Source organism: Dasypus novemcinctus, chromosome 25 (genome assembly GCF_030445035.2).
Source record: "Dasypus novemcinctus isolate mDasNov1 chromosome 25, mDasNov1.1.hap2, whole genome shotgun sequence".
Classification (NCBI taxonomy): Eukaryota; Metazoa; Chordata; class Mammalia; order Cingulata; family Dasypodidae; genus Dasypus; species Dasypus novemcinctus.
In genome coordinates, this window is record NC_080697.1 from 44,358,039 (window position 1) to 44,385,139 (window position 27,101).

General features: G+C 39.1%; 1 long non-coding RNA gene across 1 annotated transcript in view; it reads left to right on the plus strand.

The window, feature by feature from the left end:
- Window positions 1-26,780, plus strand: part of LOC111760297 (uncharacterized) — a 181,000-nt gene extending 154,220 nt beyond the window's left edge. Inside the window, exon 3 of the long non-coding RNA XR_011647403.1 lies at window positions 23,872-26,780. This is a non-coding gene — a long non-coding RNA (uncharacterized lncRNA). The remainder of the gene's footprint in view (window positions 1-23,871) is intronic.
- Window positions 26,781-27,101: the final 321 nt, after the last annotated feature.

The window sequence follows — 27,101 nt, forward strand, 5'->3', positions numbered from 1 at the left end:
ATAGAAAAGGAGGGATTTACCTGGGCCTCAAAAAGGAATGTGAATGAAAGGAAGAGAAGAAGGGAGGAAGGATAGGAAAGGAAGGAAGGAGGGAAGGAAGGAAGGAAGGAAGGAAGGAAGGAAGGAAGGAAGGAAGGAAGGAAGGAAGGAGGGAGGGAGGGAGGGAAGGAGAGAGGGAGGGAGAGACATGGATATGGATTCAGGAAAAAAGAAGAAAAACATGAATTCAAGAAAAAGAGGGGAGAAAAGTTAAGGTGGAAAAAATTGATCTGGAAGGTATCTTCCTTCAATAATCAAATTGAAGACATATTTATTCCATTGTCACACTAAGGGTATTTAGAGACAAAATCCTGTCTCTAAGTCCTAACTAATATTGAGGGCTTAGAAAAAACTGATTTTCTAAGTAAAATTTCTTCCTCACCACCATTGTCAGATCAGACCTTGTCTATCAAGGCTTGCTCCTTTTGCTTTTCTCTTTTTAGTGGTTCCTTTTAAAGGTTCTCTAGAGCTCCTATTAAGTATGAAGTATTTTACTCAGAAATAACCTCCTCACCAAGCTTTGATCCAGAAGTGCAAACAAGCAAATCTATTGACTCTTCACTGTCTCAAGATTCAATTAATTATCAAGATTGATGGTTAGAGGTTGTTAACCTGACACTTCCTTGGCTTGAGTACTTAGAGCACCAATTACGGGTGCTCCCGGCTGTTCCACGGAAGACTCACTCTCTCCATCACTGTGGGATCCAGCTGACAACAGATGGCTCAAGTGAACAGGCAGACAACGCTCCTTTTCAAGCTTTACATTTGTTGTGGTATTGTTAACCTTGGAGCAGAGCTTGTCTGTTTGAACATAGATTGCGAGTGAGTACTTTGAACACCTAAGCTTGCCATTTAACCATAGAAAACCAACTTAACTTTGCATCAGAAAGAGACTTCAGCTCAATCCCTCTAGCTCAGTCCTGTCCAATATTCTGAACAAACCTGCTCAGTGTTCAGGGCCAAGTGGGCAAATGTCTTTCCAAGCTCCAACTAGTTAATATTGGAACTAAATATCTCAGTGCAGTGAGGCCACCAAGCCAGTGCATCTGAGCGCAGCTGGCTCTTTGGACCTGAAAGTTACTCAGGAGAGTGGAAGTTTTCACACTCTTGGTCATGGCCATTCAGTATCCAGTCTTCAAAAATCAGTATGTCATAATTGGAGAGCAAAGACTTCACTTTGGCTAGCTTCTTTAGAATTAGGTCTATAACATCACAGTATGATTTTTCTTTATTCTTTTTTTTTTAGGGACCAGGGCCAGGGCTTGAACCCCAAACCTTGTAAAGTAGGAAGTTGGCACTCAACCACTGAACCACATCAGCTTCCCTGAGTTGGGTTTTGTTTGTTTATTTGTTTGTTGTTTGTGCTTTTGTTCTTAGAAGACCCTAGGGACCAAACCTGGGACCTCCCATGTGGGAAGCAGTGGCTCAATAACTTGAGCCATGTCTGCTCCCCTTTATTCAACTATTTTTGAAAATAACATTAAAATAAACACAGAAAGACGAAGGAAAAATTTCCCACAATTGTATCTTGTAAACAAACCATTGTTTATGTTTGTATGTTTTTCCTTTTTAGGCTTTCTCAATGTAAAATTTTAATTTTAAATATCTGCATCAATTGCATAACTGAAACTGTATTTTGTTCTTTTCATTTACTATTACAAAATGTCTATTTTTCTATAAGATTCTAGTTTTTCTTTGATATTTTTGCTCCATTGCACTTCGTTCTCCCCAGATAACTAAGGTTAGCAACGTGAAATTCATTTTTTAAAATATGAATCTGTGTTCATATCATTATTACCAAACTAAGAAGATAATCTCCCTTCTCCTCCTCTTCCTCTTTACAAATGGGAGCAGACAATATATATGCTTCCATACCACATGTTTTAGTCTCTTAATGATATATTCCCAGACTGAAAATTAAAAATGTTCTAATAGAACATGCTTACTAAAAGAGTTAGAACCATACCAGTATAGTATAATGAATAGTTTTAAAACGAACATGTAATCCTTTGCATCCAGGTAGCAATGGCACAGATTTCAGTGTAGTGCTGTAGGGGAAATTTTTTTAAGATTGGTAAATACCTTCATGATTCTCTGATTGTTCTCTGATGACTTACTGAGCAGTAAATCACCCTTTAAGTCTTATTCTCAAATCCCTAACTGTTACTCAGTTACCAATTGTGAGGAGAACTTCCTTTGTTCTGATAAAATAAACAAACAAACAAGGGCAGTTCTGTTCACTTCTGTCATAGAAAGTCACTGCACTGTCATTTTTATTCTGTAAGAATTAGACTCTGTTCACCAGAGATCCAGTGGAGCACACCTGGACCTGTTTATGATACATAAACAGATCATAAATACACCTGCCCTGCACCTACAGATTTTCTCTTAAAAGTTCTTGATGTTTGCTGGACTTTTAGCCCAAAGGATACAAAAGATTTAGTGGGCATCAGCAAAGATGAGGAGAGCACTTAGATATTTGGTTCTTTTGCCTGATACCTGTATCATTATGTACTGGACAATACCGTTGCCTAGAAGTGTAGGTTGAATTTAAAATTTTCACTATATGTACCATTTTTAAAAAATGACCCTGGTTAAAATTTCTCCAGGGTCTTACAACACTTCTGAATTTTCTTCTGGTCTGCTGACAGACTAAAAGTCAGATTCTCATATTTAGCAGTAATTTTAGGCAAGAAAAGGTTGTATAGTTCATTGTTTTTTCACCTTGCTATTTGGATAAAGGAGCTACTCGGGTAGATATGAGTCAAGAGTAAATTACTTTTCCCGACTTTTTGCATTTTTCCAACCCAATTAATTGAAAGTCACTTGTGGAAAATACAGGCTAGGCAAATCAATTTTCATTGGCCGCTTATAATCATTGTTTAAATGCACTTTTCCTTTACCTAAAGTCATTACACAGTGGGATTTAACAGAAATGAAAACCACCAGATGTATTTTGCTGTAAAAAGTTAGATTATACACAGTTGTTGTTTTTTTAAATAGGGTCTTTATTTTTATTTTTGACAATTCTTGTCATTTTATCTACAGACACAGAATGTTCTTTCTCCAAATTAAAAACAAACTAAAAATTATTTAAGGACTACTCTGGTACAACAACATTTAAGAAGCCCTAGGAGGCATTGAAAAAGAAAATAGAAGATATAATTTCTATCAACAATTTTGCTAAAGCAATTCACAATGAAGACCCTTCTGTTTGCCTAATACTTTAAATGTTTTAGTGATTGATTATTGTCCTGCTCTAGAGTTTAAGCTTTAGCTCTGCTATATAGGAAAAATATTATGACATCAAAAAAGATACTATCTGGCTATTGATATTCCATGAGCTTGCATATAATATATTCAGCTCTTTTTTCTTTTTTGGAGGTACAGGAAAGGGGTTTATATTACATACTGCCCTGAGGCTCCTTCCTTCTAGATATGCTGTTGTCTCTTGGCTCAGTTTTTCTTTTAGAAAGTGTAGTTATTATATATCCCAGTGTTGCCTGGGGTCTCCATTTTCCTGTCTCTAAGTGAGTGAGTGTTGGCTTTTTTTTTAAATATGTTTTTTATTTTTTTAAAAGGTACTTAGATTACACAAAATATTACACACAAAAATATAAGGGATTCCCATATGCCCCACTCCCCTCATCTCCCGCCCTTCCCCCCATGAACACCTTCTTTCATGAGTGTGGTACATACTCATCGGGGACTGGAACCTTCTTCCAAGCCTACAAGGGGGTGCTTCTGTCTTTGGATGTGCTGCTTGCCCACAGCCCATGGAAATTACACCTCTAACTGCTTTCCCATCCTGCCCTTCCCAGAGTCTGGAAGGAATGAGCAGGGCCAACTGGCTCCTCCCTGGACACCTGGTCGCATCTGTTTTCCACCTCCTAGCTATCCAAAGCAGTGTACAATTTCTGTCCTGAAAGGCATTATTGAACAGGAAAACAAGAGTTCAAATCATTTGCACGTTCCCTTGTCCTGCTCAAAAGACTGCACATCCACAAGTCAGCCTTCGTGTCTCCTTTGCCCTTCTCATGTTGACTCACTCAACCCCTCCTCGAGGCTTTCAGGCCAGTACATCTCCCCCGAGCCACTCAGGGAAACTGCAGCCCTTTCCATGGTAGGGTGAAGCGCCTTTAGGTCTCTGACTGGAGTGACCTGCCTTAGGCTGCTCTCAGGCTTCGGGGGGGGGGGGATTGGCTCTGGGTCCCTGAACAAGGACAATGTTGGCTTTCGGACTAGACTTGGGCCACCTCTGTAATGTGGGTTCTGGCTGTCATTCCAGATCACCTAAAAAGCAAGTACCCAGCCAAACCAAGTGACCAAGCAAAAACAGACCAAAATCCCACTGTCCCTCTTAGTGTCTGTTCCTGTTTCAAGGAAGGAACAGCCCTTGTTTCTGATTACGTGTGTTCCTTTCTTAGTTGTTTCTTGACAGGCATGTGGGTAAGAGGAGGAGGGGCTGGAGGGTGGGAGTGGGACCCATACCTACCAACAAGGCGATCATGGTTTCCACCTGTCAGCCTTGGGAGAACTGCGATAGTCCACAAAGTGCCTACCGGGAAAGCTGAGGCACAGGAAGTGCCTTAGTCACTTGTGGGTTTTGATCAAAGAAGACTCAGGTGTCTTGACCCCCAGTTCTTTTACATGCACCTCCCTTTGCCCTTAGGGTTCCCGGGCTCCCAGGACTAGGTTGCCTGACTTCTACTTGAAATGTCATTTAAAACTATCTTGGATGTCATTTCATTTTTAAGGGCGTTGATTAAAAATATCTCTCTTAAATAGTCCATTGTCAGCCAATTAAGTATTACTGCCTCTTGGTGCACTTCTTGGGGATTGATTTCCCCTCTCTTGATATAAATCTTATGCAGTCTGCTTGAAAAACCTCTGTAAAATGAAGAAGAAGTTGATTTCTAATGTTTCTCTAATTTTAATGTACTGTGAATCTGACTGAAACCATGAGACCATTACTCAAAAGGGGAAGAAAAAGACTCAGGATTTTTTTACTTCCTTAAATTCATAGCAGAGAAGTGTTTGCCTGTCCACTTGGTATGGCATTCCAATATCTCCTCTTCTGTAAAGAATTATCTTCAGCATATGAATCCCTCCCTTAAAAAGTGAGTCCTATTGTACAATCATTCACCCACCCATCTATTCATTGATTCATTCATTTTTTTTCAGTCAGTAAATATGGCATGAACACCTACTATGTGCTACACACTATGACAGGAAGTCTATATATCACAGTGATCGATAGAGATGTGGATTCTGCCCTTGTGGAGTTTTGAATGTAAGTGAGAGAGGCACATTAAATATTAGGATATACCATGTCTACATAAAATACCATGACTTTAAAATGCTGTTTGACCTAAAGTAAGGGGGAAATGGAAAGGAGAAATGAGTTTATATGGCTACGAGTTTCTAAAAAAGAGTCTGGAGGCTGGCAGAAGGATTGCCCTCATGCACAACTGAGCAGAGTCAGAGAGACAGATAAAGCAGATACAACCCCCAGATATTGGTTCCTGTGAGGGCTAAAGAGACCCATGGGAGTTATGGTCATGGCCGATGGGGTTAACTACCAGGGCAGATGGCCCCTCTTTGGAAATGGTGTTTATGTGTGATGAATCTGGACTCAGATGGGATCTCCCTTCATAAGACTTTCATGCTAATGTGCTGGAGGTGCAGTTAATGTTGGGGTTTAAGATATATTTAGGGGATTTGAATCTCTGGAAAAAAAGACAAAAAAAAAAGAAAAAAAATAAATATTAGGATATATACATATCTTCATATGGGGCACACATATATCATTAATCACAGGATTCCATACTTATTGATTGAACTTCTATTCTTGACTTAATATATATTATTTAGATGACCTAAATGGAGTGTTAAGATTTGAGATTTTATTATAGAAAGCTCATGGCAGTGTGGTAGGCTGAAAAATACCCCTATCATCACCCCCAAAAGATATTAAAGATATTCATATTCTAGCCCCTGGACCTGTGAATGTTATATAAATATGGGGAAAATAAGGGTCTTAGCAGATGTGACCAAGTCAAGATTCTGGAGAGGAGTTTGTCCTATATAGGTAGTCTAGTTTGTGCTAGACTATCCTAAACATAGTCATGTGTGTCCTTTTAAGAAGGAAGCAGAGGGAGATCTTACAGCAGATGGAAGAGAAGGCAGAGTGACCCTGGAGTCAGAGATTGGAGTGATGACGCCTAAGCCAAGGGATGCTGGCGGCCACCAGAAACTGGAAGAGGGAGGGAGTCAATTCTCCCCTCCAGCCTCTGGAGGAAGTGTAGCCCCACTGAACGATGATTTCAGCCCAGTGCTGCTGATTTCAGACTTGTGGTCTCCAGAACCCAGAGAGAATGTTTATTTAAGCCACCCAGTTTGTGGTAATTTGTTACAGAAGCAACAAGAAACAAATATGGCAACGATCAAAGCCTACACAATCAGAAAGGCAAACCCAAGACTCTGCCCTAGTTCCTCCTCTCCTGTACGCCAGCCAGTTCTAGGGTTCCTAAGTGCAGATTGCATTTTTGGCTCTAAGACATCATGAACTAAGAGGCTCTTGCCTACTTCCCGGATTGCCAATGTTGCATCAATAGGGTTTAAAGATGTACTTCCTCCTTGGTTTTTGTTCAGACAGCTTCTTGTTTCTGTGCCCAGTGATGCTAGTATGTCTGTCCGTCTATCCCCCCAAGGAGCCCCAGTGTGCTTCCTGAAGGCCAAGGCACACTAACACATCTTATATAGCGAGAACTCTTGCCGGGTCACGGGAGCTCATTCCACCCTAAAAGCATCCTATTCACTGAGGCATTTGGCTTTGATTTGGGTCATAAGCACCTTCATTTTCTGAGCTTAGCTGCTGCAAGTAAGAGTAAAGGGACAACAGTACGTGCCTGGTTTTCTTCTGGCCTCTGTCCTTGTCATCATTCCTTACAGCCTGTCCACTGGAAGCAAGTGCTTGGGTTAATTTGTCAAAGGCAGAATAGGTAGATCTAACTTAAGTATTTACTGAGAAAGCATCTGAAAAGCTGCTGCTGACTGTGGTATGCACCTACAAGCTGATGTTCTGAGAGTCTCTAAACTTATTCTGGAGCTCAGTAAACCCAATTTCACAGCTGAATGAGAAATTGGCGATGTTTAAGTCCAAGAAAAAACGACAACAGGTAAAATAAAAAAGTGCCAGTGTACAAGGCGCATATCAAGCACACTGGAATCAAACAGACATACAAGGACTTTTAGCAAACAAATTGTGATGCTAGGTCAGGAAGGAAAAAAAAAGAGATTTTGGTAAAAAAATCAGGCTTATTTCCCATGTGGTCCAGAAGGTGGTGCTGCCTGCTAGTGGAAAACAATGGCATTTGCTACCATAAAGTTTTTTGTTTTTCATTAAGGAAGGGCCAACCTACTCAGAAATTACAACCTAAGTGTGATAGTCACGGTTTGTAGGAACCAATAAATTGACTCTAAGATCAAGGGGCCATATGTAGTACTCATATGAGATAAATATTACAAGGAAATGAGCTGGTACGATTTTTTCAGTTTGTCCAGTTACTAATAGCAGTTTTAATAAGGAAGAAGATGCCATCCAAACAGCAACCACACTTTTGCATCGTCTAGGTTTTGCGGTGAAGGTGATGGGGCAGTTAGTTCCATGATAGGGGCAGGACAAATCCATTAAGAATTGACCCTTCGCTGTGTTTTCATCTCTCCTTGAACTTCAAGATAACTCTTCGACTATAATTTGCTGTGTGACTCTAAGCAATTCACCTCTCATGCCCCGGATTAGGTATTTCCTCTATAAAATTAAGGGGTTGCACAAAGTGCAATGTGACATGATGCTAATTATCCTTATGACAGGCCAAATAGCCAATTTACATGGTCATTCTCCTGTGAATACTTAATCAGAAACAATAACACCTGCTGATGGAGCAACTGACACAGGAAATTCTGAAATGGGAGGTGATCAACTCCCTAGAGACGCAGCCAAGGGGAAATAGTCTTCTAATTGAGATTTTTAAATAGATCAATACTTAGCAAAATGAATGCAAATCCTGGCATGCAGATCAACCCAATTATTATACCAGCAAAATAACTCATAACCAAAATTAATTTGATTCCAGGGACCCTAAGAATTGTGTTACAAATGAAAAGACAGTCTATAAATGTTAAAGCGGCTGTGTTAGGAATTGTCAAGATGGTGAGTTATCATTGTTTAATTATTCTGGGACTCTTATAATATGGGACTTTTCATTTTGGCAATGAATTGCTCCTTAACAATGCTTACAAAGCATAAATCAAATAGACATGTAAGAACAAATTAGGATCCTAGATGGCAAAATTAGTTCAAGGAGTCGAGTCGGCTCAGTTGTTTGTTTACTGGTTGTTGATTTAGAGAGGGAGAAGACGTTAAAAATATTTGCCAAACAATATTATCCCAACCCTTTTGTTTCACAAGCAGAAATAATTCAGAGATTCAGGGCCTTTCCTACTTCATTTCCCAGAGCTGGGTAATAATGAGTTATATAATGTCTGTTACTACTCAGTGAGGAAAAATCTTAGCAGCTCCTCTCCAGAAACCAAGTTACAGTCTCTAAGGGGCATGCTGGTTCTAAGACCAGTGACTTTTGCCAGGATATCTTTCATGTTGGTTTAATCATTACATCATTAGTGGGCTTTCTAGTAACAACGATAAGTTTGGAACACAGAACATGATGAAAGGCACCTATGAGAAAAGTGCACTATAGTATTTTTAAATGACCAAAAAAGTTAAACATGCTGCTTTCTCTACATAACCTTACAGTTATATAAAAAAATCCTGAAATGAAACATTCCTACATTTCTTATGCCATTAGTCCCCATCATTAGGGCAGATTACTAAGAGTGGCCTAGATCATATATTTTTGTCTCTGAGTTAGTAGCTACTCTACTCTCTTGGTGTATGATGGCGTTTCGAGGCCGATCAATCCATCTGTGCTTGGTTTACTGCTGTGTTTACTATTTCTGTGGGTGAGGGGGACACTTCAATGTACAGTGATCAAGGACCGCCCTGAATCAAATCCCACTTCCATCACTGTTAACTGTGTAGCCTTTGGCAAGTTCCTCAACCTCTCTATGATTCAGTTACTTCCTACATAAAGAAGGATACTAATCAATACTGTATATAGGCTTGACATGATTAAGAGTTCCAACGGCATGCACATGAGTCAGGGAGGGGTAGTCCGTCAAAGAACAATCCGATTGTGTTGTGAAGAGGTGAGGAGACAAGTGATGAAGGGCCAGAATAGCATATGCCTGTAAGTGGAAGGAGACAGGCATTGGGAAGGAGATCTCAGTTCTAAGCCTAATGTTGTCAGTAGATTTCTGAATAGTGAGTCAAATCACTTAATCTTTTTGGTACTTAAGGTCCTTGCTTTTCATTCAGAATGATGATGAACCTGCTATTGGATTCGCCATCCAGGAAATCACGAGTTCTACCCAAATGAGAAGGGGAAAAGAAGGACAAGATGCTTGGCTCCAGGCATAAATGTGCACTGAAGCCTATTAGTCCAAGAAAGTCAGGAGAGAAACTGACTACACTGGTAAGAAACTTGAGGCAAAAACTGGGAATAATAGAAGATGAGGAAAAATTAATATCATAGTGGTACTGAAAACTGAGATAAGAGTATGTGTGAAAATAATATTTTTTTCCATTTGTTTGATTAGAGGAAAAGGTTTATAAATATGTATAATATGTAAATATATTTTTAGGGAAAATCCCCCAGGAAACAAAACAGGCAATGTTTACAAGGAGCTAGACAAATGTAAGGTAGTATTATTTATTCACTGTGCTTTATAGGAAGTAGAAAATAATACTAACTTTGCCTTTATTTGGAAAACAGTCTTACAGATGATTTTGAAACATAAAACTATTTTGAATTGTTTAACTTCCACCTCAATTTGTCCTAACCATGCCACTTGACAATGTTTAAGTAGCCTACCAATTCACGTGGTTATCATCCTGTGAAAAAATAAAAACAAATATTAATAATATCTGACTGCACACTGCTTCAGTAGCAGTGTACTTTATGCAAGATACAAATGTCTGAAACAGCAGTTAATTTAACAAAAGACCGTTGAGGAGATAAAACATTCTTCCTTCTTAACATGCTGCTGACTCCAAGTTGTACCATTTTTTTATATATAGTAGGTGGGGATCCGCACTCGCTAATGTTCGGTTTCTAAAATGAGCAAAGTTTCCTACTTGCAGAGAAGGGTTTGGGATCCACAGGCAGAATCCTATGGGAGAGAAATCAAATTCAGCCAACAAGTCCTGGCTGGAACACGGAAAAATCGAAAGTTGCCCCTTTGTCCTTGGGTGTGAATCAGACTAATTAAAAACCAAGTGAAGATGCGGTCCTTAGCATGGTTGGGCAAAAGCATTCAGTTTTGCATTTAAATTGGGCTAAGAGCTCTCACTTAACAAGCTGGGGTATTTGAGATCCCAGGCTTTAGAGGCAGATGTAAAGACTAATTTTTGCTCTGCTGCCCTGATGCCCACAGGGCTCTACTTATCCCGAAGAAGGTGATACATTTAGCATTCCTTTGGTATTGAATACTGGACGGGTGGGTAGATCCCTCACATTTTTGATAGGTCTCCTAGTGTATAAAAAGTGATATTTTAATATAACATCATTTGGGTAAAACTAGTAAAATGTTTAGACAACTGATTTTGTCCCACAGTGGCAATAATTATTAGTTTTTAAAAGCAAATTTTAAAGGTCAACATTGTCGTTCAGCTTCTAGTCAATTTCTTTTCTGTATTTCAGCCAATACTAGAGATAATATTGAAGCAACTACCTGAAAGATAGCCATCATTTTTTAATCCCATTCATAGAAATGAAGAGCATTTTCATTCCTTTTCACTCTAGTTCACTGATTCTAATTTGTTTAAACTTTTTAAAAAGTAGGTTAAAATTGTGGCCAATTATAATTCTCTTATACATATATAATTCTCTCACATTAATAAATATAATTCACATGAGAAAAAGATAGGAAAAATGTGCAAAGGAGAATGAATATCATATATTGGATAGCAACAGAGAAAAGGGCCTATGTACAATTGCACTAACAAATAGAATATTTTTTGTTTATGAGTTCCTGGATCTTAAATATGAATAATTGACATTCTGTAAACCTAAGGAAGGACATATATAAACCCACCTTGTCTATGTCCTGAGCTGAAATACTCTGCTGTGAAACCTTCATTTCCTGACATTTTTCACATCCCAGTGGGGAAGTTATTTTTCTCTCTATCTCTCTGATTGCCAGGGTGGATTCAGTATCAGAGTGTGTCCTGTTGATAAACACACATTTAGTTATTACTCTCATTACTCAGAAGAACCCACAAGTGCCTATCAAACATGCTCATTTTTACCATTGTAATTGCAAGTGAATATTTAAATACAAGGGAGGCTGGCTCCCTTAATTTGTTTCAGGGAAAGTGGACTCAGGTGGCTGGCAAGAATCTCTTCCTCAAGTATTTTCACTCAGAAACTTCCCTGGAAAGGTTATGATTTTAGCCAGTTAATTTACAGTGTGGCATGTAATTTCCATCAGTGTCAGATGAAGATAATGTCAGATAAAGACCATGTGAGATAGGCTTTAATGATTAGAAACAACCATTATAGCATATAAAATGCTGTAACAATTACCACACTCAATCCAAACCTTGTCTCACTTTATTTGCTTTATCATATTTTAACTTATTAAATGAACACACTTATGAAGTTACAGTAACTATAGGGAAAATTAAATTATAGAATAATCCCGCCACCCAAATTTGTTTTAATGTTCTTCTTTTTCTGTTCACTGTAGTCATTTTTGCATTGTGCATCATTTTATTTAACTGTCATTATAGCAGAAAATGCACTTTTGTTGGCATCTTTTATCATCTAAACAATCTTTAATGTGGCTCTTTGATCTTCAAATATATTTGAAAAAGTTGTAGTTTAATCCATTGAGTAGATTCTTCTGATTTGTATGCTATCACATCTAACACTGCCTTTGTGCATATACTTTTAAATCTTGGAATTTGCCACAGTGTAAATTCCCAGCTAAGACCAGGTCAAAAAACACACCCAAAATATATACGTATAGCTTTCCTATATTTCCCAAGAGTCCCTTTAATTTATGCTGCCACTAACAATTACAAACATTCCAGCTCAACTAACCTCACCAGCACTGTGAATTATACCTATTTTAAAATATTGTTGCTGTGGTAGTTTTAAATCATGTTTAAATGGTATCTTACTGTTGATTTAATGTTCTTTGATTACTAGAAAGTATGAAAGTATTGAAGTCACTTTAGGCCATAGGGGCATAGAATTAATAATTTAAAATGCCAAAGACTCAGAGTCTTAAGTTTAAATATTGCTTAAAATGTATTAGTGGTTGGCAACTTATTAGCATGTAATATCAAAATGGGGTTTCTGTAAATCTCAGGGGCAAGTTTCATAAATTTTATAGCATTTTCCAAGATAAAAGAAACTGCTTTTTCATTTGCTCAAATTTTCAATATTTATTTTCCATAAATTATATATATATATACACTTATATCTTTGCATATTTGAAAGCCACAAAAACACATCCAGATCATCACAGAACCCAACAACACATCTTATTACCATTATCAGCAGTTTTGGCTAACAAATAGCATCACTTCATGTTTTCATCTCATTTTTAAATAATGAGGGCTAAGTCCAACAAAATAATAAAATAAGTGCATCAGAACAACTTTATTTACAAATATAGAAGTGTCACCAAACTGAGCAGGTGATTTCAGGAATTGCCACCATGAATAATGTAATATATAGTTTGAAGCAACACGTGGATCAAAATGTTTATTTTGAATATTTAATTTATCAAAAATGAAAAAAATGGTATCCATGAGATATGCTACAAAAATTTAGTGCAAATACATTTTATATAAAACCAATCCAATTCTGGTAAATCAATTATTATTCAGAAATACATTTCAGGAAATAAATCATATTTATTAAGGAATGCCCTAAATAATTGAGATACTTCTACATGATATTTTGTAAAGACACACATATACCTTACTGCTTATACATAATGTTAATTTGTCTAAAATTCTGATTTCTTAAAAGGAAATGAATTTTCTCATTTAGCAATTAGGTAATCAATGCCATGTGCTGTGATCATCAATGGAAATAGAACACAGCATCAACATAGACATGAACTGGCACCAGTAGTATCTTTGGCACCAGTAGTATCTTTGGTAGGAATACTAACTCATTTTCTTTCATACTTTAGTCAAGTTAATCAATCATTCCCATAACTTGATATAATATATTTGCAGAAACAGCTTTACTATTTTGATAAGAAAAATGCTTTTAACAGTTTAAAACAAAGAGGGCATGATTAGGGCTTTAATTGGGCCATGTCATTAGGGCATTGAGTCCCCGCCCCTTGGTGGGTGGAGACTCACAGATAAAAGGCATGGCAAAGGACAGAGTTGAGAGTTTCTGATGTTGGAGTTTGATGCTGAAGTCTTAAGCTGGAGCCCCAGGGAAAGAGACAGAGCTGTTACTGATAGTCAACAGCTGACTTTGTGGAGAGAGGCAAAGCCTAGAGAGGCTCATAGACTACAGCTGACCTTGTGCAGGAATCAGAGGAGCTGAGCCTAGAGGAACCCAGAAACCCTGAACCCTCACAGACGTCAGCAGCCATCTTGCTCCAACATGCGGAAATAGACTTTGGTGAGGGAAGTAACTTATGCTTTATGTCCTGGTATCTGTAAGCTCCTACTCCAAATAAATACTCTTTGTAACGCACAGAAGATTTCTAGTGTTTTGCATCAGCACCCCTTTGGCTGACTAATACAGGGCACTTCCTCCCCTGCAGCTGAGTTGCACTTTTCACAGGTACGACAACCCAACCAACACACAGCAGAGGCTGCAGTAAGGATTTATTCACATCAGCCGTTGCCAAGGGATTCATCCAAATGATGGTCAAAATCAAGTTTCTTCTGGAGCAGGACATTAACCTTGGGTAAACAAGTTAACCCCAACAGTGGGTTTTATCAGTCAGTCTCCTCCAGAGACAGAATCAAAAGGGCATATGTTTATAGAGAGATTCACTATAAGGAATTGGCTCATGTGATGGTGTAGGGCAGGCCATGGGCTGGAAATTCCAATGAGAGTGATATTGAATTCTTGAGGCCCAATTTCTTATGCTGGAAACACAGGGAGAAGTGAAGGGTGTGATCTTGTGACAGAATTCCTTCTGACATCTGGAACCCTCAGTGCTTGGCTGCTGAGGCCTTCAAATGATTAGATGAGGCCCCCCCTCCTTATGGAAGGAAATCTCCTTTACTGAAAGGCAACTCATTGTAGTTGCTAATTCATCTACAAAATACCTCCGCAATAACGAGGCCATTATTTGACTAAACAACTGGTCACCATAACCTAGTCATATAAAATTAACCATCACAACTCTCTTCACCCTAATCATTAAAACCCCCAGTTCACATCTAAAAACAAGTAGGGGAGAAGGAACTGTCTTGAGTGAGAGAAGAGGCCTCCCTGGCCACTGGGTTGTTGGGGATGTGTGAGGAGATGAGGATGACCCAAGAAAAGAAGCACCTATGAAAGACTGGGATCTTTTGCTAAGGCAGAGAAGAAGTTATCTTAAAACAACAAAAGATACTACTGGATTTAACTTACAAACATGAAAAAAAAAAGGCTTTTCCATCAGAATTTATAGCTACTATATTTACCTTGAATCTCACTTTCCTAATCCTCCAAATACTAAGATACTAGACACACTTCCTTACCTGGGACAATTAGTCATGCCTGACATCTCCAGCTCTTATCGGCCATGGGGGTCCCAAGTGCTTACCGATAATGACATCAGCATGTGCTATTTACCTGAAGAGAAGTGAAGTCCCTTGAAATGGCTTCCTGTGACAGTATGCCAATTTGGCAATAAAAGAAAATACCTTAAATGCATATAAGCTATGGCCAAAGTCCTTCTAGGGAATGATGACAAAATATTAGCAAATTCTCTGGCATAAACATTTTGAAACCTTCATGAAAAGCTTTAAAAAAATAAAACTAATATGTATATTCCCTTTCCCACCCTTCAAAAAAAGGCCTGATTTGTAATGGAAAAATCAAGATTTGCAAACTCTGGCAATATGGCATAAATGGAGGCCAGCCCTCTCTATTGCCAGAGCATTGCAGAGTTGCTTTGGAAGAGCCCGCATCTGCCTTTATGCATGCCACCCCACCAACCATCTTCTGTGATTTCGATGTTTGTAGTAATGCCAAGGGGGACAAATAAAATGTCATTAATCACCTGCAGGCTGATAATCAAGGAAGCTTTGGCTGTGGCTCCAAGGTCAATTTCATATTCAACATAGGTATTTTCCTCTGCTGGATAGTGGGCAGGTGTATCTGTGGTTTCACAGATGCTATTGGGGCATACAGGAGGATTCTGTGGTTGAGTGCCTCTTGGTACTCTGCATCTCCACTCGGTACTAAGGCTCAGGCTGGCACACGGGGCTTCCTGGAATGGGACCTTGGTAGCTCTCTCTTGAAAGGATTTGTGTCCTCATAGACCAGGCTTCAAGGCAGGGCCTCTTCAGCTGGCCGGGCAGTGGGAGATGCAGAGGGAATTTCCTTGTTTCATTTTGCCTCTGGCTTTCTCCTCTAGTTTTCTTCTCGCCTGTTACTGTTCTTTCATTTCCATTATAATCTTCTGTGATTTCTTTGCTTTTGTATCCCATCTGTCTTCTTCTTTTTCCTTAGCAGGTTTTAAAAGTTAACTCTCATATTACTTGTTTTATGTTTCAGTTACTACAGTGACAGTCTTCTGATGAGTTGAGGACATCTTTATAGCATCTACAAAGGTGGAAAGATTCTTATCCATTTAATCTTCTTACCTCATATTTTCCACCAAATCCTTCGAAATAGTCTTTTTGGGATTCACACAGCTGCAATTCCCCTGATGATCACAGTCAAGGGTATATTTGTGTTGTCTATCTGTGTGCCAAATTTTCCTCCAACCCACTTACATAGCCTTTCTGTGATTCATGCTTTTCCATTTGCCTTGATACTCAAAGTTGATAGCACTGCTTATCCACTTTGTCCTTGTCAATACATAGTTAGCAACCAAACTATTTGGCATGATCTTTCTGAGATTCACATATCACCACTCTGTCTGGCAATGAAAGCTCACTCATGCTTGCCCACCCAGTCAGCCTGCAGGCCATTTTCACCACTGATACCACTCCAGTAGTCTTTTGGTGAAGCATCGTTCTCAATTTCATTATGGCACTCAAAGTCTACAGCAGGCTGATCAACTTTATCCATTTGCACACTAAATAGGCCTTCAAAACACAGACCAAGGCAACTTGGAGGCAGTGTTTAGAATGCTTAGTCTGACAATCACGGCCAACGGCTGATTTATTCATTCTATATTGTCCCATGCCAAATTTCCATCCGTAACCACGGGACGCTTTTTTGCATATCTTTTCGTTGAAGTTCTGGTGTTTTTGAAAAACATCTCCTTTCAGCTTATGTGTGTTGATATAGTGCCCAGATATTTTCACAGTTTTGACACCCTGTCTTTGTTCCTTTTCACTTACATCATTCACAAAAGGGGATCCATTTTCCAGTCATCTACACCACCATCATTCTGAGTGATGGACACAATATTGCCTGTTGAAGCATTCTTCTCAGTTTAGGATGAATGGCTGGTCACAAAATTCTGCTTAGCACAAAATAATCCAGTGAGGAATTTCCAGGCATTTGGGGAAGACTTTGTCACTGCCACCACCTTATGTGCGCATTCGTTCTGGCTTCCTGCCTTGTCCGACAGCCTCTGTCTCCACTGTGCCCTGTACCTGTCAGCCATAACTACCAGCAAAATTGGAACTTTCATCTGAATTTGAGGAGTGGTGTAGAGGGTTAACATATAATAAATATAAGTGTGTAAGTGTGGGTTGTATAAAAGTTGAATGGAGTCAAGTAATGTCCTTACAAAATTCAAAATCATGATAATTTTTTGAAGAAGTCACTTCAAAAGTTTCCTACTCAATGAAAAACTCCTTCCACCTTGGCCTGAATCAACTGGTTCCCCTATCATTCCTACTGCATTTTGTGTCACTCTTCTCACTCACTGCCCTTCAGCCATATTTAAGGTGACCATAAGATGTATTGTCCAATCAGAAGCACTTCTGAGAGTGAAAGTAGACACTATCCATCATTATTCCAGGGCAGCACAGGCTACCCTGGACTGACCTGTGCATAGTTGGGCAAATGGTCACACCCCACCCTCAATGGCCTTCACAGTAGAGGCTGAGCTCTTCTGCAGATCAGGTCCTTTGCATTTCCTGCGTCCGTTGTTTGGGACCCACTGCTCCAGGCTCTTGGCAGGCTTTCTCTAAACCTCAGCTTAAGCAGAGCCTCCTCAGAGAAGCCTTCTCAGTTTACCCCATCTACAAACGCCTCCCACTGCTGATTGCTCTGACCAGATAATACTTTTAGAATGTGATTCATTCTATGTCATTCTTTTACTTTTAAAATTTGTTTCTGTCATTTCTGCTAGAATGTAAATGACATGAGTCCAGGCATCAGTTTTTGTCAAACATAATTGCTGTTTCGTGGTACGCTTTCATCTAAAAACAGTGAATAGATGAATACACAAAATGTTGCTTTTGAACATGGAATAAAAACCTACAAAATTAAATTAATCCACATATTTATTTCCATTAGCAATTGACTGCAATTATCTCACAATAGGAGGACAAGTGTGTACATGACTGTGTGTGCATGTGTATATGTGTCCACAAAACGTTTGAGTCTATGGGCTCTAACAGATACACACTGCATCCAACTCTGTATTTGTGATGTCCATTTGAGGAAACAAAATTACCTGAAGTGAGCTGTTAAAGGCTTGCTTTTCTTGCATCAGAACAAGGATAAGAAGAGGACTATGTTCATTTGATTCCAGACTGTTCCTTGTGTTTACTTTCAACTTTAACCCTTTCACAGTGACACAATCCTTCTGTGAATTTGTTACCAAAATCAATACGTTTAAAATCATGTTTTAGAGCCTAGAAGCCCTTCTCTTCCCTTCAGATGACTTTGCCTTTCTCTGTTCTGATCTATTTCCTGCTGATTTGAGAGTTTAACTCTCCGAGGTGAATCTCTTTTCTCTTATTAGAAATAAGATTTGGGGATATATTTTTTGTACTGACCACAGATTGCTTTATTCAATGTTTTGAACACCCAAACCTGCTCTGTCCAAGAGCTAAGGGGAGATAAAGACCGTCCCAAATGCGTAAACTTTCTCAGCCTTACAGGTAATGGAATTTATTCACTCCACGACTAATCACAGACTGCCTTAGGGAAAGAAATGTCTGGAATCAATGCATACTCATAGACGCCTAATTTCTCACCTACACTGTTATCACCACAACGGCCTGGCTCTTCTCAGTCCTTTGCCTAGGGGCGGGCTTCACCTAAGTGGCTGGTGAGCTGCACAGGTCATCACAGGGTGGGCAGAAACCACTCTCTCCTTTTGTGACAAATGCTGCTTCTGGAAATCTGTTGGCTTCTAATGTAGCCACAGCCACAGCTCTCTGCAGAATACAATGCCATCACTTCCACATCCCCTGGGCAAAGCCAGGGGTAAGTGGCTGAAGGGAGCAGGAGACTGTGCCATGAGACATTGCCTTATTTCAGTCTGTTGGCTGGGCTGGTTTCAAAGGTAAAAATCCTCCCTCCCGGGTCTTCTTCAACTGGGGAGTGTGGCGTAGAAATGAAATCACTTTCAAGTGAAACCCAAAGAAAGAAAACGAATGGCTTCCAGCCTGTCTGTCTGGAACGATTCGTAGGGCTTGTTTTTAGCTTATTTCTCTAACCATTAAGTGGAACATAAACATAAGGTGCAATGGGTGATCCCAAAAGGATTCCCCTCAAAAGCCTCACAGCATGCTTTTGCTTGATTGACCTTATCAGGCAGACGTGTGCAGGCGCTACAGTGAGTGCCCAATAGTTTTGATGAAAATTGCTGGTGTTCAGTGTAGAGGAGGCATAGATATTTACCTTTATCTATCTATTAAACAAAAAAAGGCAAAGGCTGATCCGTGCAGTTTCACTAAAATGCATTTCTCTCCCCACCACATCTTTGACCCGAACAAATCAATAAAAAATATCAAATATACTGAACACTTACCGGCTACCAGACCCTATAAATAGGCACCATTGGGTTTTAGGTCATTTTAATCACACCCCAAAGGGAAATTAAATACAGATACTTGAAATGTGATGGTATATAAAAGCAAGTGTGAACTCCAGATTATAAATTAACTTTTTACAGTATAAAAATTCATACATTCGTAGAAAACAGGTTTTTACATTTTAAATGTCAAATCAAAAAAAGATTATATATAGAATGTTTTTTATTGTAGGTATTTCCTTAAGTAGCACCTAATTAAATTATATTCAAACACTCTCAACGTGTCTGTCCCACAACATATTTTAGCCATTAGAGGGCACAGCTTTTGGTTTAAAATAACTACATTTGAAATATACCTTTCCAACTTACATTTTAAAAAGTATTCTTTTTATAAAAAATATTCTTTAAGAATTAAATTAGCGTAATACAACTGATCAGTGGGTTAAGTGATGAAATATATCTTAAAATCAGGATTGTATGATGTTCCTTTATTTGACTCTCTTGCAGCATATTTATCTCACTGTGGGGAGAGCTACAAGTCAAATAAGCAGCTTGTGGTAAGAAAGACAGTTTATTGGGTGTATTACAATTGATAGATTTATAGGCAAAACTATGGCTGAAATCTCAAGGTGTTTTTCTCTGGTCAAAGTGAGAAGTATGCAATACTCTATGGAGTTTACTATTTTTTTTCCCCGGTGGGTATATGAAAATGGTTCAGAGACAAATGATTAGGAATTGAGACCTCCGAGGAAGATATTTACAGGAGAGAACATGAAGAAATCACTTAATGCTAAAGCAAAAGAAATGCAGAGAGCGAGGCAAGGAGGAGTCCTGAGGACTCCTGAAGTTGGAGGTTCACCTATCCATTGCTTCTCACCTTGGCAGGTCGTTCTTAAACCTCGGTAGGATTCCAGGTCAGACATGCAAATTCATTGCGATTCAAGTATGGCTGCATCCTCTGCTCCAAGGCAAGCTCTGAATTGTGCTTTTCAGAGACCAGCAGAATGGTTTAAAGCCACGGTGATTCATCACCATTACCCATCACTTGACAGATGAAATAACATAATGAGTCTCTGTCAGACTGGGCTGTTTACATATATATGAAAAACACAGGCTTGCATTTCCAGAGCAGCGCTGGAAGAAGCCCACAGAACCTGTTTACAAGTACAGCCACGGGGTCACAGGCCTCCCTCTGCTCTGTCCTCCTTTCAGCATGGAAATCTTGGGTATTTTTATGAGTAAAATTCTGTGATTATTTAATAGGAAATAAACGTGAGAGGTAATTTGTGTGTTGAGATGACCGGGTCTTGGTTGATTTTTTTTAAACTAAAGAATCAAGGAAAATTTTGGATTTAAATGTAAGGAATGTCCTTACTTGAGTAATGTAATATAATTAATACAATAAAATGCAATTTATTTATCTTAGAGTCCTGCATATTTACTGGTTTGCAATGTCCAAAATAGAATGTAATTGCAGGTATCCAGCTGTACAAGAGGAGTTTGTGCTTAAGCAGGAATGGGGGGCATTTTAGGATTTAGATGAACGTAAAATAACATAATTTATTTTTAAAAGTTTCTTTTATCAAATCAAAATAATGATTTGGTCCTTAGAAAGAGTTCTGGCATACATAAAGGGGAAATAAGAGATGCAAGGATTTAAACCCATAGGTGGGTAGAAAGCAACTCCTGGGAATAGAAATTTATGGTTCTCTTAGCCTCCTTCTAGGTGAGCCCAGGTGTGTCTCTGAGGGGGGTGGTGGTAATGGGGAAGTAGGAGGGTAATGGGGCAGGGAGATGTGAACTAGACCTCTCCTTCTTACCACTCCTCTGCACAATCTTACAGGTAAATTTACAATGGATAGGCTTTGGAATGAGACCTATCCGGGTTCACATTCTAAATATATGACTTGAAGCAAGTTACCATCTTGTCTGAGCCCATTTCCCATCTGCCAACTGGGGATAACAAAATTTGCCTCTGTGGGCTGCATTGGAGATTAAATAATCCATTAGGCAGATGCTGTCTCAATGAATATTGTCCTCTTTCTCTTATCACTTTTCTGTTGATGCCTCTCAAATTGATTCTCTCATCTCTGACCTGGCACCCAAACTCTAAATCTAAGATTACAGCTGCTGACCTGATCTCCGTGCATAGCCATCATCTTCTCAGATCCATGTGCCCAATGAGGAACACAGCATAGCTCGCCATTCTTCTAGTCTTCCATTTGAATACCTGACAGGCGCTCTCTGTTCTTTGTAGCCCTTGACTTTGGATAACAGAAGTTGTGGGGAAAGAGTCAACCATACAGCTTCCTATCAAGCAAGGCAGCCTCCAGGATGTGGTTGCAGCTTTAGAGCCCATCACACGAGCAGCCAGAGCTCACTAAATATAAGTGGAAGAAATGAACAATGAAGGAGAACCAGCCAGGGAAGAACATTCACCAGGGCCTCTAAGATAACCTGAATAGAAAAGGACTTCCTGAGAAAGGATGGGGTCCTTTTTGCTGCCACCTCAAGAGGATTGCTGTGAGGCTTCCCTGCCGGGAACTTGACCAAAACCTGCATGTGTCCATTTGGGATTCTTCTGCCACAGAAACACAGATAAAGGAGGGCCATGGGGGAAGACTGGGAATGCTCACTAAAACACGGGTCAGGGAGGAATGTCTTGACCACGGGAACTGGCCCTGCTTGGGCCAGGAGGCTTGTCTGTTTCGGTTGTGGAGGTGAATGTGTTAGACTCTCATCAGGCTGCTTCAAACATACTATGACTCCTTATGAGAAGATTCCAGGCTTAGCAAAGCACTTCTCACTATAATTTGGGTTCCCAAGATCCCTGTCTACAGTGAAAGGATATGTTAGGACTGTGGATACATGGAAGTATCAGCACCTGCATTTTAAATTTAAATGATCTCTTTCTGAGGCGCAGATCAATTTCACTTTGCTGACAGAGTGATTTCCATGAAACTGTTGGGTCAGCTGTCCAGGCTTCTCAAAGTGGATGCCTATCTGTACTGTCATGCTTTTCTTGAAACTTCTGTGATATTAAGATTTTTATAAACCTATCAAACACAACAATTAAACCCCCAAAGATGGGTGGATATGTCTGGAATCTTATTAAGAAAAGATTCTGAAGAGTCTTCCGGTCACCAAGTTTTAGAACTGGTGAGTTACCGCAAGTACCTCAAAGTCATTGCATTGCTCAATTGTCCTTCAACAGTGCAGGGGACTTCTACACTTCACAGGATAGTTTGAATTTTCAGCTGAGTCTTCCCTTCCATAGAACTGTGCCTTCCTCTTTGACCCTAGTTAAATACATGGAGGCCACAGAGAAAAAGTTTAACAACTGCCCACACGTATCTGGAGGCAGCTATTATGCATTCTTCACATTTCAACTTTGTTCCAAATTTTCTCTTAACTTTGGTAGATTTCCTTAATTTTTCCAACTGATCTTTCTTCATCTGGCAGGATTCTAACTTTCTTTATCATCATTATTGCCCTCCCTTGGATAGATACCAGCTCATCAATTCTGTATGAAATCAATTCTGTATGTATGGGTATGGTCTGACTTCACCTTCCTGATTCTAGGTATATATTTTATTAATTGAACCTAGACTTCCAAAGCCATTTTTTAAATGTGCCTGTTTACATTGCCAATTTATAGTGAAATGACAATTGACTAAAAAACCTCCAGTTCTGTTTTGTTTTTGAAAATGCTGCTGCTAGCCACCAGAATTCTTTTTACTTTCAATTTGGAAAAAGGAAGGTGTAAATAATAAATAGATAAATTAAACTCAACTTCAGAGACTTAACTCTCCTTGTCTGCCCTCTGTTTTTAGGCAATTGACTTCATGATAATATTTCCTTCTTCCTGGTGTCTAACTTCCCTATTCAATTAAAAAATATAACACCTAGACACATTGTATAGTATATTTAACATCCTTTGATTAGAAACTCTATGTTTCCCAGGACTTAGTGTCACTGTTGAATTTGGCCTTTGAGCACTCATGCCAATTAATTTACTTAACAATCCTTTAAATACCTAAAGACAACCTATCCTCCCAACTGTTTTCTCTTCTCCAGTTTAAATATCTCTAGGTTCTGTAATTGTCCCTCAATATAGCTCATGACTTTGAGGATGCTCCTGGGCTCAGAGGACCTTTGGATGCGAATATTTCTCCAAGGAGCTGGAGTTTAAGGAAATTTGATTGACCTCTGGAGATCTAAGGCACAGAAAAGTCTGGCAGGTCACCAGCTCCCCATGTCCTCTCCTGTGTTAGCAACTACAGACCTCAGGGAGCCTGGTTGCCTGCATGGAGCCTTGACCTTTTATCAACTGGAAGCCATTTACAACCTATTCATTTATAATGTCCAAGATGTTTCCCTTAATTCCCATAACATTCTTTGATTGATCACAATCCTATTTTATCACTTGGACCTTGCTGGATAGCTTACTTTTAGTGTAACTTATATTCTAGACATTTTAATATTTTGTCAACACCATTCTAACTATTATATTTAATGCTCAGTCTGAATTCATACCTTTTGCTTTGTTTCTCTCTTCTCTCCCAGTGCACTGGATGTGATCTGTAAGTGCAGAAAGGCTCTAGAAGCATCTGCACCCCTCAACGACCACCACCGTCCCTGGAATACAAGAGCTTCCAACTCCTGTAATCCTAGCAATCCCTCTGCCCGCTCCGGGGCACCAGAATAGCACAAACAAGAAGGATTTCTCCACGCTGTCTGGTATTTATAAAGTTCTTTTAACTTTAAGTAAGGAGAAGCTCATTTAAGATTGCTTAAACAAGAGATTATGAAAGCTTCTGTCCAGTGGCCTGGGCCAGTTCCTGGCTCCTAAGAAAAAGTTCAACACTGCAGATTCCATAAGGATCAGGGCTCTGGGGCCTCAGCAACGGGAGGTGCTGGGCTGTCTCGAGACAGCCACCATCATCATCTTCGGTGACTCTCCATCTCTTTTCCTCCTGGCTGAAGTTCAAATTCCCAGGAAAGAGAACCTGATTGGCTCGGTGTTAAATGGGCCTCTGTCCGCTGAGCCGGGGGGCACAAGGTCTCAGGGCAAGTCTGTAGCTCTGCACCCACGCCCGGGCCATCTTCCCTCTAGAACAAGGCAGGATCGGAAACGGGCAGTTTCCTCGTGGGTCCTCATGGCAGGTGCTATACTTTTGTACTTGGCCAAGATTGAAATAGGAAACAGGTGAATTATGCTTCCCTTTCCTACTAGATACTCCCTCAAAAAGCCTTTTCTACCTAATGAAGCTTCTGAGAGAGAGAAAAAGAATTACCCAGCCAGCATACCTCATAAACACTTTAGGATGCAAACCTTATAACTCCAGGTTTCCACAGAAGAAAATGCAATTGAAAATGGGACTGTGCTAATAGCCTTGCATAAGAAACATTGTTCCTTAGGGGATGTCTCACTAACGTGGCTTCTTGGTCGGGGAGTCTTGATTTCCTGCCACTTGGCAATGGAATACATGCCTGCTTTAAAGCATTATTAAAAATCTTCTATAATTACTGGATTTATCATTTTATGCCATATTAAAATTTTGTGCAGGTGTGTAAAGAGAAAAAAATTCTTCAAATAAAATTCATAGGTACCTAGTCATTTTTATTTTTATTGGGATAGAAATTAAAATGTTAAAATATTAGAATATTAAGTTCAAAAAGGTACTTGCTCAAAATGTTTATCACTAGATTCTGTGCAGTTTCTAGAACGGTCATATATGGATAAAGACATATTTTTACATGTTATCTTCATTCTAATTGTTTTCCCAAGTAATTCAGCATGTGCATAACCTTTGGAATATAATTGCTGTATTGCTGGTTCCATTTCAAAATCATTTCTCGAAATTCACTACTCCACATCTCTGAACACCCGCAATATTTTTCAGTTAATGCTTTAAAATGAAATGACATTATTTGAACATTAGAATCGCTTTAGCTAATTTGAATTTTCTACTTATTGCCCATAGCCCATTTTATATGATATTGCATACACTGATTTTTCCCAGAGGTCTGATATGCCAGGAAAAGAAAAAAGAGCACATTGCTGGTTTTTAGAAATATCCTGCAGGCATTCCAGGGGTATAGATAATAAATTGAACACTGAGTCAACCCAACATTATAATTAAAGGTGTCAAGATCTCATATACGGACTAATTTAGTAGGAAATCCCAGCTCCCTTCAACTTCACATAACACAGAGTTAATGTGATAATTGCTTGTTATCTTATCATACAAGGGATAGGGGAGAGAGAGATTTTATCAGAGTAAGGAGCCCTCACTAAGGAGACTCCATGAAGGAAAGTCAATTGCTCTGATTAATATAACTTAATAGTTCAAAAGTAATTACAGTTACAGCCTCAAACTTACCAATCAAATGTCAGAGATCAGGGATTTCTAGGAAACAGACCTCTCTGAGAAATTTCCCTGCACATACCTTCTAATGTTTTTTTTTATTTGTTTATTTATTTATTTTTAATAGCATTTGCCTTTTGAAGGGAGAGTGTAGTGGGGCATGAGTAGTGTGAAACTAGAAACAAACTTAGATGGTTTAAAAATGGGATTGATTCTAAATTCCAAGACTCTTGAATAATATATATGCATTTGATAATATCCTGTGCCTTACCTTCCTGTAATTTGGGAGTCAGTAAGTCCCGATGTGTGGAGTTGCAAATTGGCTGCGGAACAACTATGCAGAGCACTTATTTTGCCCTGGCAAGGACTGTAAATACCAGGTGGTTTCTAGAGTTTCGTCCAGATTCTCTGCACCTTGTTCTTCTAGTAGCTTCTGAAACTCTGCATCTAGGTCTGTTTTCAGTTTATTCCTTAAAGTGGTATGGACAGCTTCCAGAGAATGGTTCCCTCATTCCTTTCAACCATAGCTCATGGCCTCACAAAGTACCAAAGACTGGGCCAGGCTCTTGCCAGATGACACAGGGAGTTATAATATTCATTTAGGAAGTTGGCACGAAGCTATGGCCTCCAGGAGCATCCCTTCCCTGACCCAGGCTGCTGGGCTGCTCTACTGGCCTCTGCTGCAGGCAGATGCCATGTGATCAAGAAAAAACATGAATAGTGCAGGGACCCCTAAAATGGTTTGTTTTCCCTCCTCCATCTTTGCAACTCAAAATTCCTTCTTTTGCCTATATCTTGCCTTGGTCACTGGCCAAGAGCATATAGGCAGAAACTAGGATTTCTCTGCCAGAGGACAACCCAACCGGCATTTCCAATTAATATTGGATTCATAGAGACATATTTCATCCAACATTCCAGAGAACATTTTTCTCAAAATTTGTTATTCTTTTCCTTTTAGTTGTCTTGCTGAGCCAAGCATTATTGAAAAAGTAATATTGAAACAATATTTTTAGAAAATAAGACTCTAGTTGTTGGAATAAAACATTTTCAAAAACCCTACTAATGTATTCCTTAATGTAGAATCATTAAAATCAGTAAACCAGCTTTACTTGTTTATTTATTTGTTTATATTTCATAGAATAGTGCATGGCTCTAACTTGACAAATTTGGGTTTGAATTATGACTCCAACTTTATGACCTTGGGCCAACTCGCTCTCAATTTTCTCATCTGTAAAATGGGAAAAAAATGACTGCCTTAGAGGGTTGTAGTGCAAATCAAATGAAATAAATATGTAAAGTATTTAGCACAAAGTCTGGCATTTAATAAGCATTCAGTGGGTATTAGGGTGTCTGTGCTTGTATGAGAACTTATTTATTTACTCTGGGTATATATGCTTTGATTACTATAAAAAACACTGGATCTAT